General features: G+C 42.6%; 1 long non-coding RNA gene across 1 annotated transcript in view; it reads right to left on the bottom strand.

The window, feature by feature from the left end:
• Positions 1–13,570, bottom strand: part of LOC113936523 — a 43,457-nt gene that overhangs the window by 18,935 nt on the left and 10,952 nt on the right. The window lies entirely within an intron of this gene.

Genomic DNA, 13,570 nt, shown 5'->3' with positions numbered 1-13,570 from the left:
AGCAGGAGCTGCTCAGAGGGCCCCACCCCTCTACTCCCCAAGAGAATGGTAACCCAGTCAGATTCAAGACTCAATATATATCACTGCGGTAGGCAAACAGAAGGGCTCCAATGTGCTACATAAGTCATTCCCTCCTACACACATGATGCCCACAGCATCTAACATGGTTCCTTACACACCTTGATGTACGACCAACAGTCGCTGCCCAACTACATTCTAAAATAAACGTCAGCCAACCACTGTTCATGCAATCTAACAAAGTATGCCAACTCCAATCAGTTGGACTTAAGCTGGCTCCTGTAGTAACCTATTGTGCTGTGCTAAAAATTCTGCCCCAAGCTTGCAGATTAAAAAAAAAAAAAATCAATTACTCTATTACTTTACATGTTCATGCAAAATATAAAGTAGAACAAAATACGGATTGTGTCAGTTTATGTTCAATATGGAAAACTATGGAGAAGATTGTATCGCTCCCTTGGAGCTCTGAGAAACTCACAGGCAGAAGAAAAAAATAAATCAACAATTCGACAGGCTAGCCACCATTAAGACTTCTCAGATCAAGGGGTGTCTGGCTAGCTTATATGTATTCCAGCCTCATTCATGCTTTCCAGCTATGCACAGCGAGGGTTTGTAAATGGCACATTTCCTCCGCCATTCTGTAAGCAGCACCTTGTCAGGCTGGCTTTGCGCGCCACCAGTGGAATTGTCCTACGGCGGCACATGTTCCAAGTGGCTCTTTCTTCCCGGGAGAGGCAAACAGATAAACTTGTATATATAACAAAGATTTCCTTAACTGATTCAGCATACCTTGTGCTTCTGGCACAGGACCCTTCCCAATAGAAATTGCATTTAGTTATGCATTTAAAAAACGTTGCTTCTAGAGGCGCTTGGGTGGCTCAGTTGGTTAAGCATCTGCCTTCAGCTCAGGTCATGATCCCAGGGTCCTGAGATCGAGCCCCGCATCGGGCTCCCTGCTCAGCGGGGAGTCTGCTTCTCCCTCTCCCTCTGCCTGCCGCTCCCCCTGCTTGTGCTCTCTCTCCTCTCTGAAATAAATAAATAAAATCTTAAAAAAAAAAAAAACCCAACATTGCTTCTAAGAGAATACAGTCTCCCACTCAAATATCAGGGCTTCTAGCACATTCTCAGAGGACAACCCCTCAAGTCCCTCTGCACGTCCGTCTCCTGCGTTGCTCTCAGAAGCCCCAAAAGCACAAGGATGGAAAATGAATTCAGGCAGCATAAGTGGTAACCCGGTCGTCCATTTCCTCTTCTCTGCAACCCCATGGAATGCTTTTTGAAGTCGGGAGGAGCTCCATGGGAGGTGAAGGCTGACTCTAGCTGCCAGCGAGCAGAACTGTTCAGCTACTTAACATGGGGCCACATGTGGCAGCTACAAAAACATCACCAGGATGTGAAACCTACTTACTTCAATGCCATTCCCCTTGCCCTCAAAGCTTTTCAAGCTTAAGGAACCGTAGGAGTAGTTGGGAGGAAAGGTGGGGAGAAACGTCTTGTGCTTTCAGTCCAGAATTTGTTCTGTGCAGTGAATCTTGGAACCGGGTCCTGCTGGTTTTATTCCACCTTGTGTCACAGGTCTGCGATCTTGGGCGCCGGACGGCTGCGTTTAACACAAAGCCCGGGGGCACTGGGAGCTCTAGCAAGCCGGCCCGCTGGACTCTTCGGTGTTTTGCATTAATGAAAAGTCAGAAGGAAATACTTGCCAGGGTAGGTCCCTCCACGGTGTTTCTCAGGCTCTGCACTATACTTATTTAAGTTATTCCAGAGTACAGGTTCCTTCGTCCTGTGCATTTGCCGAAAATGATTTGGGGCCGGCTTTTGTGCTCCTCTATGCCTGGGACAGCCGCAGGTTCGAGTCCCGGTGTCATGTTGAGGAATCAGCCGCCCAGCGCTGGTGTTCACGCCAAGAAAGATCGGTGGCTGGAAATGTCATTGCTCCTCCGTGCCAACGGGAGTTGGATCGGATAGATGACCTCTGTGCCCTTTCCTTCCTTCCTCTTTGCTTCCAGGCGGCGATTCTGCAGCGCCGCAGTGGCAAACAGCGGAGCATGACTTTACCAGCAGAAGCGCTTAGCATTGGACAGACGCGGGCCCGGGTCCTGGTCCTTGTGTTCGTGAATCCAATGAACTTGGCTTCTGAGCCTCCGTTTTCTTATTTGCGAAATAAGAATAATGGGGGTACTCTACCCCCGTGCGGGAATTCAATGAGATCGTGCAAGTTGCCCGTGTAGCATGGTGCCTGGCCCGCAGTAGATGAGCGATAAATGTGAGCTCTCCTTATTTAACACTGCAGGTCAGCTTCCAACCCCAGAGCACTGATCTACAGACTTTACCCCAAAAGGAACAGAACTTCGCTTGTCCCAGCTGGAACACAGATGTGGGGCAAGGAGGGGAGGAATGGGGGTGGGGGGAAGCAGACAGATTCTTCCTCTCCACTGGGATCTCAGTGTCACTCCTTCAGAAAGCAGTATGCGGTTCCGGATCTGGCAACATTACAAGGTGACGTGCTTCTGGTGGCAGCTTCCTCCAGGCCAGGAGCAAGGAAAACTGCACACTTCCTCCGGTCTAGAACAATCTAGCCCTGCTTTGGTTAGTCTCGCTTATTCAATTCAACCCAGATGTATGAAGCTGGTGCTAGAATCTGAGTAGAGTGATAATAAAATACACAGCTTGCAGCTTCAAGAGGAGGAGACAATCCAGGAGAGAGAAAACGGAGACCCAGGAGGCGCTTTCTGAGGAGGTGATAGTTGAGCTAAGGCCCTGAAAGAAGGGGACAAGAGCTCCAGGCAAAGCAAACACAAGACCTAGAGGTTGAAAAGGGCACTGGGAGAAGCAGGAATAAAAAGTCCATCAGCAACAGCAAAACCCCTGGGGATGGCTCGCCAGGTATCCATGGTCAAGGACACCTCCTTCCAGAATCTTCCACATGGAGATCATTACCTCGCCCTTCCTCAGGGCTCTGTGAACACAAGCAGCCAGCACCTTTCAGAAGCTTCTCAGCTCTTTACTAGTTTAATTAAGATACTCTGTAATTACACTGAGGTGGATCAGACGCAAACACTAAGAGGGCTCGGAAGTTTGCACAACTGGGAAATGACCACCAGGGTAACCTTCCTGTGCATCGGTTCAGGAAATGAGAAGTAGGTGGGGGGCTCCAGTACAGGGTTTCACACACCTTTTTACTTGCCTCGTCCACAGCCAGTCCCTATGCGTGTTCTGCCCTTGGAATTCAAGCTATTAATAGGTGCAGAAATTCTAGGTTGTAAACTAATCACAGTTAAGCACTTAAGACACAGTCCTAGCCGTCCTTTTCACTTGGCGTGGGCTAAGACCAGAACCAGAAATGATATCATTCCTAGGCTACTGTGTGTTCTGCTTACTGAGCCAGCCAGTGCATGTCTCAGTCTCCATTTGTGAGTCTGTCCTTCGGTGAGTCTGTCCTCCCCTCAGCGAGCATATATGGAGCATCTGCTTACTGCAGATACGGCACCGTGAGAATAGCCCTCTTGGAAGGGGTAGCACCTACTCCTGCAGCATTTACCAACTAGCAGGACGGGACATGCACATAAATCATTTATGCAAATGACAATAGTCAACGGGCCAGCCATGGGCCAGGAAGACCAGGATCTCGCGAAAGGGGGGCTTAGGACTAACCTCTCTCTGAAACCGTCCCATTCTTCTATGACCCCTTGTCTATCTGTGCTCTGTTCCCCAAGGATGTAAGCTCCAGGAGAGCACAGAGCTGGCAGAGGATGCTTAGAGGAAAGACAATGCGTTTGATTGTGCGTGTGACTTTCACCATCCTGGAAGCTTTGCTCAGTGGCAACAAAGAGGGATGTAGATTCACAACAAAGCTGTGTGTTCTCAACATGAGGAAGCACTCCAAAAATAAGGCATTTTCTCAGGGCTGTCCTTGCTTCCTGAGCTCTCCCGTTCATCTTAAAGGCCAACCAAGACTCCACCAGGATTTCACTCCGGTTGGATTTTCTGTGTCCCCCTTCCCCAGGACATGTTCATTCTTCTCCCACTTCTCACCCCAAACCACTTCCTCTGAGATGCTTCAGCCATAAGAATTTTAGGAGCTGGGTTCTCATCTCCTTTCATTTCCTTCTGCTTCATTATTTTTTTCTAGGAACTTTTTACATCAGAAACAATTAGATTGACTCATGATCTTTCAAATCCCAGAAAGAGCATGTCTGCTATTTTTCTTCTCTAACAAGTGCTAGATAGACTGCTTGACCTAAACCCTTGACTAAGACTCTTCCAACCTCCCATCTCTCACGACAGCCCATCCCCACCAGAAGTCTCAGTCTAACATTACTGACATTCCTCGGCCATCGTCCTAAACAACCTCACTTACTTTACTGGTAGAAAGAAAGGATGATAGTCCATTCCCCATATCTAAAGTCAATAGGTACATTGTGCAGATTAGAAGACGCTCCCCCCCCCCCTCCTCGCCCCAGGATGCCTGGGTGGTTTGGTCAGTTAAGTGTCCAACTCTTGATCTCACTTGATCATCCCAAAGTGAAACTCATTTACCAACAAGCTCCATAAATGGACACAGGGCTTCCAATCAGCTTTTTAGGAACTTCATCCTAAATATTATAGCTACTGACTGCAAGACATTGGAGGACATCCTCCAACAGGGAAGAAAACGCCCAAGCAAACAGAAAAATGGGATCTGGAAGAAACTGAGACCATGCAGAGAATGAAAGAAAATAGTGCTTAAAATGAAATTATTATCACAAGCCAAGGAACAAAAGCAGCCACCAGCTGGAGGAGCAAGGGACAGATTCTCCTCGGGAGCCTCCAAAAGAAACCAGCTCTGTCAACGCCTAGATTTTTAGCCCTGTAGGACTTGTTTTGAACTTCTGGCCTCCACAACTCTAAATGAATAAATAGCTGCTGTTTTAAGCCATTCAGTTTGTGGTAATTTGTTATACCACTGATAGGAAACCAACTACAGGCCTAGGTTTTGAATTTAATTGTAACTTATAAAAGTGAAGTGTAAGAAATCTCTAAAAAAAAAGACCCAAAACACCTAATGTCATTCACGAGTTAATTTTGCAAACTTCTCCCACTGGCTAGAAAAAGAGAAAATCCTTCCTAAAGGCTCCCCAAATCTATTGGAAGGCCGATAAAAGGAGATGGTGCTCTGGTGACAGGCCTATGTTCAAATTTGGGCTTTCCTAGAATTTGTCAAATTTCAAGTGGTGATAATAATACTCATATCCATTTGTTGTCAGAATTTATTGCAGATGCTACCAAAAACAAAGCAATAAAATAAGATCCATCAGATTATTAATAACCTCAGAGAAATAAGAGAAGATGCTATATCTATGAAACAAGAAGAGGCTGTTACCAAATAGGAACCATCACAGTATAAAATAGAGCTTTTGGAAAAGCATGATGCCTACAGTAAAAACATTTTCAGATGAAAATATTTTATTTCCATGTATACTTCTTTAGAAAGTGGTGGGAGGGTGTGTTCCATGAAAATGAGAAGCAAGAAAGAGGAGGACATAGAACTGAGAAAACAGAGTGCAACCCAGAAAAGCACAAGGATCATCATTCTTGGCTCATGGTCCCCTTCCTTCAACTGCAAAGCCAGCAATCGGCAATGCTCAGTTGATCTGTCTCATGGTGCATCACTCTGACACTGACCTTGCAGCCTCCCTCTTGCACTTTTAAAGCCCCTTGTAATTACACTGGCCCACCTGGATAATGCAGGATAATCTCCCTACTTAAGGTCAGTTGATGAGTTCCTTTAATTTCATCTGCAGCCTTAATTCCCCCTTGTCATGTAATGGAACATATTCACAGGTTGTGAAAATTAGGACATAGACTCTCTCTTCACCATGACTTTATACCTTTCTAAACTATTTACATTTGTTAATATAAGTCCATATTGCTTTTAAAATTTGAGATTAAGAGCGTTTGCTAGAGAATTTTTTTTAATTTAAAAGATTTAAGCTTCCTTTTACATTCTAATGATAAAAAGTGTGATGTTGCAGGATTAGACAAATGGAATATTCCAAAGAACCGGCAATCCAGAGACATGTGTAGGTGGAATATAGCATTAGACAAACAACATATAACAAGCCAGGGGAAAGAAAGAACGGATGGTGTACAGAAGGAACCTGTGGTTGTTACCAGAAATAAAAGTTTTGATCTTTCTCTCGCACCACACACCCAAGTAAATCCCACATGGATTAAAGATCAAAACTTCAAAAAAATTAAAAGTAGTAGGAGAAAATGCAGGAAACCATTACTTGTAATCTTGAGATAGTGAAAGGCTTTCTCACACCTCAATCTATGAAGCAAAACTTGGTAATATTGAAATAAAACAAAAAATACAAGCAATGGGCTTAGAAAAAAATTTAATAAAGTATAACAAGGAGTAGGGGCACCTGGGTGGCTCGGTTGGTTAAGCATCTGACTCTTGATTTCAGCTGAGGTCATACATAATCTCAGGGTCATGAGATCGAGCCCCATGTCAGGCTCCATGCTCTGCAGGGAGTCTGCTTGAGATTCTCTCCCTCTCCTTCTGCCCCTCCCCCCACTTGCTCTCTCACTCTCTTTCTAAAAGAAAGAAATAAATCTTTTTTAAAAAGTGTAACAAGGAATCAATAGCCATTCTCAATAGAGGTCTTCTGCAATTTGATAGGAGGATAATGCTACAGGAAAATGAACAAAGGACATGAACAGGTTACGTCTCCGAAGAAGAAACATAAAGGCAATAAATACATGAAACTACATTCAAACTCACTAACGAAGAAAGTCATATTACAAGGAAAAAACACCATGTGTTTCTGCAGGCACATTGTATTGGGTAAGAACTCAGACTCTGGTGTGCCAAACCTCCAGGGTTTGAAGCCTGGCTCTGCTGATTTCTCACTGATGGCCTTGGGCAAGTTCCTTAACTTCTCTGTGCCTCAGCTTCCCTCTGTGTAAAATAGGGATGGGGAGAATAATATATCTTACCGCTTTATTGTAAAGATGAAATGAGGTAAGATATGGAAAGTGCTTCGAATAATGCCCGGCACAGAGCAATCACTAAATTATTAGTTCAATATTTTATTATGAAACATGCACAAATATACATACATACGTAGTGCAAACGCACACACCTAGGCACACTCAGAAGTTTGCAACATTATTTGCCCTAACAAAAAACTGGAGATGACTTTAAATGACGTCCATAGGCAGTAGACAAGTAAATTTTATATCTCCAAAATTTGGAAATGCATTTAGCTATTAAAAGGAAGGAGGAAGATCTAGGAATCGGTATAGGAAGATGTCGATGACAAATTAGGTAGGAAAAAGAACAAGTCACAGACATCTACAAAATGATCCAAATTCTGTTCTTGAAATATATCATATGTATTATACACACACGAATAGATACCTGTATGTGCGCATGTATAACATGCACAGAGAGTGTCATGAACGTTTGACATGTTATCACACCTTTCACGAAGGTGACCACCAAGGAGGTAAATAGGATCAGGGGTGAAGGTGAAAGTGAGAACTTATCAAAGAAATTCCTACATTTTTCGTTTCTCCTTTTTGTTTTATTTATTTTTTTTAAAGATTTATTAATTTTAGAGAGGGAGAAGAGGGCACAAGCAGGGGGAGGGCAAAGGGAGAGGGAGAGGGAGAGAGAAGCAGACTCCCTGCCAAGCATGGAGCCCGACCTCGGGGCTCAATCCCACAACCCTGAGACCGTGAGCTGAAATCAAGAGTCGAACACTTAACCGCCTGAGCCACCCAGGTGTCCCCAACCTTTTGTTTTAAAGCAAGCCTGTGCTTTTCTAAAAATTACAAAAAATAAAATAGAAGAAAATCATGATCAGTTTGGATACACTCTCAAAACACTGAAGAGACACAATGGCAAGCGAAGAAAATTAGGAAATCAAGTCATCCTGCAACTTTTTTTTTCCAAGAAAAGATGGAATGAGTGGCAAAAGAATTAGTCCAGTTGTGCTTCAAAGGGTGTCAGTTTAGTTATGGTTTTGCAGATACTTTGAATGTGGGCTAAAAATGTCAAAGTTCTATGTCTTTCAAGGACAAAGACTCTACAACAAATAGCCTCCATTAATTGTTTCCAATGTCTGTACTATTTTCTGAGTTTCACGTCCCCCGGAAAATGTTTACAAAATTCAAACCATGGGCCTTCAATATTACTTAGATGACATAAACAAATTAAAATAAGGCCAGCCTAAGCCAGTTGTGTTTATCAACCTGATCCCCTCTGAAAATGAGAAATGAAGTCAAATACCCTTTAATGCTATTTATTAGTGGAGTCATATAATACATTTTGACAAGTTGAACAGTTGTAACAGGCAGCTGTTAAAGTCTCTACAGGGCCTGTTTAGAATGAAAACAGGAGGGAGAGACAGCTCTGTAACTGGGTTTTAAGAACAGCTCAGCCATCAACTATATCCTAACCAAGTACTTTTATCCAGTTAATTTACGGAAGGAATCCCTTAGGGTCTCAAGCCGTCTACCAGCGCAGCTCATTAGAGCCCAGTATCCAACTTTTCTCATTGTAACGCTGAAAGCATTTATGCTTAAAATGTAATTAAACTTAAAACAAACAAGATCTTTATTCCCTGACAGTCCCGCTATTTTTAAATTGACAAAGGCATGAACTTATATAGGATTATTTAGAAAGCACTATACATTTCAGCCACTTATGGCAAGACATTTGCCCAACTGTTCATCCTGCGTGCAATTAGAAATCTAAATACTTGGGTAACGGGCTTCTACTGGGAATTAAACTTGCAGATCTCTTACAAACGAGTAATGTGGTAAGACTTGCTGTCCAATGAGGTGTCTTATTGAAATATCCCAGGCCGGTTCACTTGTCATGGCTGTCGTCCTAGCCGCTTGTACTCACAGCGTATAGCTTTCATTACGAAAATAGAAATTTGTGTCCTAAGTGCTGTTACATTACTAATGCTAAATATTTAATTCCCTGGGGTTCCAATTATGGTTGAGCACTGGCAACACTGATTCTACTTTTTAATAACAACTGTAAAAGCAATTTGAGCATTTTTCAATTAATTAAATACATAGCGAACGAGTAACCTCTTGTCATTTTGCCCTCCAGGACCTGAGCTAATTGGTGTAGAATAAAATGTTTTGAAAATTAACTGATATTCCGGTCTGCACAGTTATACCATTAAACTCCGGTTTGCAGAATGAAGTTTGTCTTCTAATAGTTACACTCAGCAGAGTCTGCAGATGTGAGGAAGTACCTACATTTTATGTACTTAACAGTGCTTCTAATTAGAGCAGAGTCGAAAGTCGAGCGTAGCTTCTCTAAACATCAGTCAGTATCAGTAAGGCTTTGCATTGTTCACAGGTTAAGTGCAACAAATTTCAACAGAGGAAGGCTCCCCAGATTTCCTTCCAGGTAGTCACAATTTAGCTTAGCCATTTAAAAAGTTTGCCCATAAGAATTCCTATCGTTTATTATAGTCACACACACAAAAAGCCCCCCAAATAAATTCTGACATTTCTGGCACAAGAGAAAGTTCCAAACCAAACGTCTGGGGAAAGTTCTTCCTTTTCAACACGCTGTTGCGCTTTCTCCTTCTTCCACGGAACAATGTCATAAATAAGTTCTAAATTGGTCTCTCAGCTTTAAAAGTATGGTGAGGATGAATCACAAAAGCAGATGCTGTTTTACCCACATTTTTAAATGAACCTTTTTCTGAAGTGCAATGAAATCTGATTAAAGAGACCATCTCCTTGTAGAAAAACGTCTCTGACAGGTGTTCTTCCAACTCCGAGTCTTGATTGGCCATAATCTAAAATCCATGCTCGGAAAACGAATGCCTTTTCGGCAGCTGTCTTTCTAACAGAGATGATCCCCTAAACAGGTTTCACTGAATTAAGAATCTCAGCAAAAGCATTGTGGCTCATGGAATAAGACTTGGAAAGTGAAATTAATCACTCTGGGAGAGAGGGGAAAAATAATAGGGAACATGTAATCATTTCCATACCAATTTTTAGGGCTTAAGTCTTTAATATTTTGAAGATTTTAGTAACATCTTTGAGAAATGAACTTTAATTACAGGACTAACTTGATAGTACCCGTCTGTTAATATAAATATGTCAGCCTATATTTCTGATTTTTTAAGAACTAAAGTAGATAATGAGAGTATTTTAGAATTTGGAGGGGTTGGGGTAGCCTCAGGAAGCATTTCCAGTCTGTCAGCAAATACATGCCCACACATAAAAATGAAGAGAAAAATATACATCTGCTTAAGGTTTATTTCAGTATTATTCTATATGGAAGGTAGCATCTTATCAGACCTTCGATGGTTCAAAACCACTGGCCATCGGCTTAATACGGCCTATTGTTAACAATTCTTTTTTTTTTATCATTAACAATTCTTAAAACAGAAAGCCACAGAATTTGTAAATGACATATTAAATCCAGTATTGTCAATTATCTTATTTCCAGCCCAAAGAACAGCTTAAATTTTAAAATCTAAAATAAAGACACAAGTGGTAAAGATATTGTTTGTATTAAGGAATGGGTAGGTAATGATTCCAAAATAATTTAGTACTTCTGAAAAATAAGGATTTCATTAACAGTACTAATCTATGGCTGAAACACAACTAAGTAAAACAATACGAGGCTTCCTAAAACATTGGACAATTATCCACGTGATAACCAAAGCCACTGTATTTCGTCTCAGGGCCCTTAAATTATTGACCAGCTGGCCATCAGATCCCGAAAAGGCAGGAGCAGATCAGGGCTAGTTGAAGACAACAGACCTTTTCCCCTCAGGATCACATGCCCATCAATTTCCCCTCCTCCTGCTTTGGATGATCTGATGCTTCATCTACTCAGAGTGGTTGGCAGCTCCAATCTGCACACGGAGAAAGAAGTCGCACCTCTTACTCACCAGTATAATTACGTAGGAGCTGGAGGTGGGGGAGGGGAAATCACTCGTCTGGGAAGCAGAGGATCTGGGCTCAGTCCTGAAGGCACCCACTGTGGTATGACCTTGGGCAGGTCACTAGATGCCCCTGCACCTCTGATCCCCTGGTTCTGACATGCAGGACAATATAATCCCTGCGTTGTTCTGAAGACTCAATAAGAAAACACGATGAAAACACTGGAGAAGCTTCCAAGTGCCGCGGAAATATTAAGATAACCAAGACTTCTGGTCTAACATTCACCTACTGGGAACTTTAACAACGCATTTTTCACTCTGTTACTGTGCGAAGAACCTAAAAATGTATGTAATGCATCCATAATCATGGGCACTCAAAAAATTTTGAATAATTGGGGCACCTGGGTGGCTCAGTCTGTTAAGCACCTGCCTTCGGTTCGGGTCATGATCCCTGGGGTCCTGGGATTGAGCCCCGTGTCAGGCTCCCTGCTCGGCGGGGCAGTCTGTTTCTCCCTCTGCTTCTCCCCCCACCAACTCATGCTCTCTCTTTCTCTCTCAAATAAATAAATAAAATCTTTAAAAAAATAAAACAACAATAGGGCGCCTGGGTGGCTCAGTTGGTTAAGCGACTGCCTTCAGCTCAGGTCATGATCCTGGAGTCCTGGGATCGAGTCCCGCATCAGGCTCGCTGCTCGGCGGGGAGTCTGCTTCTCCCTCTGACCCTCTTCCCTCTCGTGCTCTCTATCTCTCCTTCTCTCTCTTGCAAATAAATAAATAAAATCTTTTTAAAAAATTAAATAAATAAATAAATAAATAAATAAATTAGAATAATGAAGGACTCCACAGTTTTAACTAGAGATTCTATTAGAATTAAGGCTTTAGCTTTAGTCCCAATAAATTACAAGCCTAAAGAACATATGTTGAGCATTTTATAAAAAAAGGAAAAAGAAGCAATAGGATAAAGGAGGAAAGGAGAACTAGCAGGATATTATCACAATAGAGTCATCACTTAATAAACTCTGAATGAAAATGAGGTCTGTTTTAAACCTGATTTCCTCTTCTGAGGAGTGTTCAACTAGCCGCGTTTGGTCGCAGACGGGAGGCCCAGGCTCCCCTGTCCTGCAGGGGACCATCAACTTCTGCAGAGTCCTGCCAAGCAGAGAAGCATGTTGAGGGAAGCAGTTAGAGCAGCTGTCCCCCAATTAAATACCCAGTTGGCTAAAACGCACGGAGCATGGACATGTTAGGGAACAAGGGTTTTCGGAGGGGACAAGAGCAGCTTGCAAATTAACACACCACTGCAGTATGTGAGCCGCTAGTGGGCCCCCAGAAGCCCTTTCTCGGGGCTGCCTGTACTCTAACGAGTGCCATTGCTGGTCCCCAAGGGCACAGAAGCATAAAAACAGCAATCCGAAGGGCAGAGGGAGGACTACAGGCAGGGACGGTGAGAAACAGCTGGCAGCAACGGAAGAAAACAGGACCATTTTAACAAATGGCAAGGAGACCCGAAAATAAACAAACAAACAAACAAACAAACAAATAAATAAATAAATAAAACAGAACTCCCATGTCCTTTAACAACAGCTAGGTTATCCAGGACAATTCTTACTGATGACCCTGAGTTACTATCAAAGTTCAATGAGACTCGGCTTCCAGGATAAGAGGGAAAGGCATGATCCATTTTTAAAAGGTTTCCATCGCAAATAGTTAACGTTAATTCTTAAAATTTGGCTATCTTGTTCAACCCACTCCCCGAGGGTTCCAGATTACCGTGGTTTTACTGTAGTTAGATAGTTTTATGGTTAATGTACTGCGGTATAAATAAATATAGCTTAGCCTAAGCGTCTCCACTGAAAATATGCATGTCATAAAATGACAAATAAAAATAAGTCAGTAACCAAACCCACAGTAAATAATTCAAGCATAAAAGCACATAACATCAGAATAAACTAGAACCGATCCTCTTCAGACTTGATACATTTATTCAAAACGGACTTTAGCGGTAAGAAGAAATGTCCAAAGATAAATGGTGAGAAAGGAGGTATTAAAATCGCTAACTTGGTAAAATCTAAACAGTTATATGCCACACTCATGAGAAGAGTCTATAGGAAAACAGAGCTATCCTATGCTTCTGTGTTGTAGAATATTACAACAAAGTAATATTCTATACCATTTTGATTTGATTTTACATGATAGAGACGTACTAGGTGCTCACTAAATTGATATTGCCCGGAAATATAATTTATAAGTGGTTTGAATGTCCTATAAATAAAAGGTAGGAAATAACAGGAATACCATCAACGCTTCCTGGGAGCATTTAGACATCTAACACACAAGGAAAGAGAAAGAGTCGGAATCCACTGCCAGCTACAAATGACACGCTGTCTAGGACCGCATCTAAGAGCAGGAGACGCTGGGTGAACAATGTCCTGTTCTGGTTAGCTTTCCGAGTAGGGGACTGTGGCCAATCTGAAGAGTCTCCAAATAGCATCAGGAGATGACAAGGACAAAGTCAGGGTCCCAGCCTCACCTCTCCCCTGGCCTCAGCGTTACTAGGTGGTCCTGTTCAGTCACGAGGACAGAAGATGTTCTGCTTTGTGACTTCGAGGAGAGAGGGCGGCAGGGTGACCTCCAAG

The sequence above is a fragment of the Zalophus californianus genome, chromosome 17 (genome assembly GCF_009762305.2).
Source record: "Zalophus californianus isolate mZalCal1 chromosome 17, mZalCal1.pri.v2, whole genome shotgun sequence".
Classification (NCBI taxonomy): domain Eukaryota; kingdom Metazoa; phylum Chordata; class Mammalia; order Carnivora; family Otariidae; genus Zalophus; species Zalophus californianus.
This window is presented reverse-complemented; position numbering and strand designations above follow the sequence as displayed.